Source organism: Lutra lutra, chromosome 2 (genome assembly GCF_902655055.1).
Source record: "Lutra lutra chromosome 2, mLutLut1.2, whole genome shotgun sequence".
Taxonomy (NCBI): Eukaryota; Metazoa; Chordata; class Mammalia; order Carnivora; family Mustelidae; genus Lutra; species Lutra lutra.
Window position 1 is genome coordinate 176,961,131 of NC_062279.1, and position 4,499 is coordinate 176,965,629.

General features: G+C 45.1%; 1 pseudogene; it reads right to left on the bottom strand.

Moving 5' to 3' along the window:
* Window positions 1-286: 286 nt before the first annotated feature.
* On the bottom strand, window positions 287-1,485 carry LOC125093678 (TOM1-like protein 1; annotated as a pseudogene).
* Window positions 1,486-4,499: the final 3,014 nt, after the last annotated feature.

Sequence of the window (4,499 nt, forward strand, 5' to 3'; positions counted from 1 at the left end):
TTCTGAGCTTCAGAGCTGCCCAAGATGTATAATTTTTTCTAAAAAAGATTTTATTTATTAATTTGAGAGAGGGAGAGAGAGCACGTGCATGAGTGGGGTGAAGGACAGAGAGAGAAGCAAACTCCCTACTGAGCAGGGAGCCCCATGTGGGGCTCGATCCCAGGATGCTGGGATCATGACCTGAGCCACAGGCAGATGCTTAAACCACCGTGACATCCAGGCACCCCAAGGTCTACCTTTTAGAGAATTGGTGTCTCTTATGTAGCTAACATGCCCGTCATCCACTTTCACCTCAATGGTCACTGTGACTTGGAGCTCTTTTGTTGTGATAAACATCAGTTTTTTAAATACATAGCTTCTGTAGTGACAGCAGGAGCTAAGGGATCAAACTCTATTACCTCGTAGTAATTGGATGGCTGGAGATCATTCTTTGTCATTGTTGAGTGATTACGGGGCAAGGATGACAGTCTCTGGCTTGACAGTGTTTCTGGAATGGTCTGTAGACTAACTGGCTACAATAGGAACATTGCATTTGAATATTCTGGAACACTCTCATATGTAGGACTTCAGGTGAGGTTTTGCCTGGTCATTTGAGTAAACAGGGGTGTTTCCTGTGTTTATCAGAGCTAACAAATCCATTTGTGGATGAAGACTTGGTTTCCAGTTGTTTGTTATAGCAGGACTTTAAGTCTGAAAGCTGAGCATTCATGGGGCTGAGCTCTCCCAGAGTGGCCCCATGCACTGAAGGCCTGGGACTTAGGTCAGGGAGATCACAGGAACAGGAAGTTCACTGGTGCTACTGGCATCTTCCCTCTGGTTCTTATTTTGCTCCAAAATCCTTTGTTGTTTTCGAGTAAAGCTCTCATCCAAGGATAGCATAATTGAAATCCTCGTTCTCTTAAATTAGCGCAACAGTTACATCTTTATTCTCTATTACCATGAGCAGATCCACAATCCTGACCTGTGTCTCCTGACTCATCTTACAAAGTTTCTGCAGTAGCTTTATGTCTTCATGGTTTTCAGACCCAGGAATACAGGGGCTCTGCTTCAGGATGGTGGACAGCACCCTCACATTCATTTTCACCATATCCAATTCTCTGTGCAATTGTCTGATCTGGTTTGGGGCCAATGTAATAGTAGAGCTCTGGAGAACAATTTCAAAAAGAAGAGCTGGTACAGTAAGAGTCAATGAGACCTGAGCAATCTCTCATCTTGCTGATTCAGCCTCAGCATCTGAGGAGGAAACGGAATACCTTTCCTAAGAAGATCAAGGTACACTTCTTCCACTTCACTGACATCCATACCTCCTGGGGAATGCTGTGACCAAATCTTAATGAAATGTAAGATTCTACTCTGAATGTCTAATGGCAAAATGTATCTGGGATCCAGCAGCTTAACTAGATTATCTTTAATGAATTCCTTCTTCATGATCAGAGACTGGAAATTTGGGCCACAGTCCAGCGTGCCCATGTCAATAAGTGACAAAGGAAGTTGGGTTTCTCTATGATTATAGTTTTTTGGAAATCCTTTCCTTCAGAGCTTTCCTTGCATCCTTTTGCCCACCGTGGGCAGCGTGATTTATGTCACACGTGTGTGAACTTGCCCCAGTCTTCAGTCTGCTAATGTATGTAGCCTTTTTGTATCTTGGGGTGTTCTGTCCATCATCTGTAGGCTACAGATAAGGCATTGTTTCAGAGGCAGGCTTCTGTTTGTCCTATAGTTGGCATCAGTCAACACAGATGGTCTTCGTAGAAGACTACTTAGGGATCAAGCCACAAAAGACATCCCTGGTGGGGAAAGTGGCTGGGAAGAAACGGAGAGCTCGAATCTTGCTCTCTAGCACTGGGCCCTACTCCCACAAAATGCTTCTGGGTGGCCAATTCCAGATGCCTCAGATTATTTGCCTTCCGGTTTAACTTGGCGTCTTGAACTTTGCCGAGCGCGCACTGCTGTGGTTCCTGCACAGAAAAACGGCTGTGCCCTGTGGGTAGTAGCTGGTCAGGAATTCTTTCTCCGTGGGTTATAGTCCTGCAAGGCCGACAGATGTAGGCTCCACTGGCTGCCTGAGCCAGGTGATCTAGAGGGGCCTCCGGGGTGAGTGCAGAAATCAGGGTGCCAGAGGAGGGGCTGAGCTCCTTCCTGTTGATGCTGGTGAGCTGGGGGAGGCAAACGGAGAGCAGGAAGACGTGCTGCCAGCGACCATCCGTATTTCAGGGCCCCTCGCAGACTAGATTAGGTGCTGCCCCTCAGGCTGTGGCTTTCTGACAAGCAAATACGCCTCCTTTCACCTGTTTTGGCTTAAGGTGGTTAATCAGAAATTTTATATTCTAAGTGTTTACCCTTCTTTGGAAGCTGTGCAGCATCGTCCAGATCCCCGCTTGAGGATTAAAGGCCTTAGTGCTCTAGCCACTGAGAAGGTTTTGGCTAATGTCTCTCTGGAAATTGCCACCTGGTGGAGAAAGTGCCTTCTTGCCCAAGGTCACGCGCCTGGTGGGGACAGCCCTCATCTCGTGGTGCGGAAATATAAAGTCCCCTCCTCCCTTCCTGGAGGTGGGGGAGAACCCCGAAGGGCCATTCTTGCTCTAGACTTCCCTGTGGGGTTGGCTGAGACCTTGTACCTGCTCCACAGCCCAGCTTGCTTCCTTTTCTTCCATGGGTATGGAACCAGGGCACGCCCAAATGTGCCTCTGGACCTAAATCAGCTTCTCAGAGTTCGCTTCCTGGGGAACACAACCTGTGAAACCAGGTCTCAGTGGGAGGTGAAAAAAAATAGTTCTCAGATCCTTATTGTGTGAGAAAATACTCACTTTTGAGATTTTCTGCCTTTGATCATTAAAAAGGAAAGGAAAAAAAAAAGCACCCTTTTGGAAATTCACTAGGTCTTTCTGTCGAACGAGACACTCTGCTGCGTATTGTTTCCCTTTGTTTACCAACTTTCACCCTGGTTTCAATTTATCTCAAAATATGAGTAGCCAAACCTACTCGAAGCCATTGCGCACGTGAAATTTGGTGCAGAACCGAAAATTACGTGAGGAACAGGAAGGACAAGGCATTTGTTGGAACAAGAAACGCAGAATATTATGGCAGAATGGAGTACTTCTGGTAATGATGCATGGGGTTGAAATGATGTGAAAGGGAAGTCATTTAACCATATAAATTGAATGAAGGAGCATCCCATGGGAAAGACCCCAGGCCCCAGTTTTCAGAAAAAGAACATGGCACGTATCAGAATGAGGTCACCCTGACGCATGTGGCATTGGGTCCATCGGTCCACTTGGGTTGGGAACCTGGTTTCATTCTCTGCTGGAGCATGAATTCGTTTTCATCTCAACAGTCCTTCTGCTTCTCAGAGGGTAAAAAATAGGCCCATTTTATAATATACTGCAAGATATCTCAGGGTAGGAGCTATTTTGGGCAAGGAGGATTTTCACAAACACATTGGCGACTCCATTTGAACTGGAGTCTCAATTAAAGGTTTTAGTAACAGGTTAAAACAGGTGCATTCGCTGGAGAAAAAGGAAGAGGAGGAAGGGCTGCTCCCATTGTCATTGTTTTTTTTTTTTTTTTTTTCTAATATCTCCTACCAAGCAACTGCTTTGGGATAATAACAAAATGATTTCACTATGGAAAAAAATGCAGAGAAGGGAACCCGGAGCTGTCTGATTGGCTAATAATGAACATAAAGGACTTCATGCTTGTTGAATGGCAGATTGAAATCCAGTGTGTATTCATGCAGATCTTATGGGGGTGGTATTGGATTGGACCACAAATTAGTGCTGGCATTAATGAGATAGAAGCAGTAAAACACAGAGAGTTCCAATCACTGTGATCTCTGATAAGGCCCGACTGAAAGCACCCAGACCTTTCAGACAAGTTCCCATGTGAGAGCAGAGCCATAAACAACAAAGAGACATTCAAAATGGGGGAAAACGGGGATTACATAACGGACTGAAGTGGTGTTAGAACGCTCGGTTAAAATGACAGAGCACAGCTGAGTGACAAACTTGCCTAGAATAATGATTTTTAGAAACAGGCACTGTTTAGATGCTACCCAAATGATCAGAGAGAAAAATTAGGCCTTTTTATTGTAGGGAAGTTGGTTGGAATGAGGAGCTGCTCTGTGACCAAACCACTACCACTACCCTTAACCCCGACATACCTTCTCTGTGATGTGTATTGGGATTTATGGCTGATGACGCTCTTAACGTTTGTCATCCTGTTCTGTCCTCACAACCTTTGCACACTGAGAGTTGAATGCATGTCTGTGCACCCAGGTAGCTTTAGAAGTCTGGCACTGCGGAAACTGGACCTTACTCATTTTGTGAAGCTTCTCCTCTTTTCCATTTGATGATTCGTGAATCCTCCTAAGTAATTTATTTCAAAGAACACTCCCAGGTGAAAAAATCTCCCTTTGCCAGCATTTCCAGGATTATCTGGCATATACAACAAATGCTGTTATGGAAAAATTATATTACATAAAGACATGAAGTTGATGAATG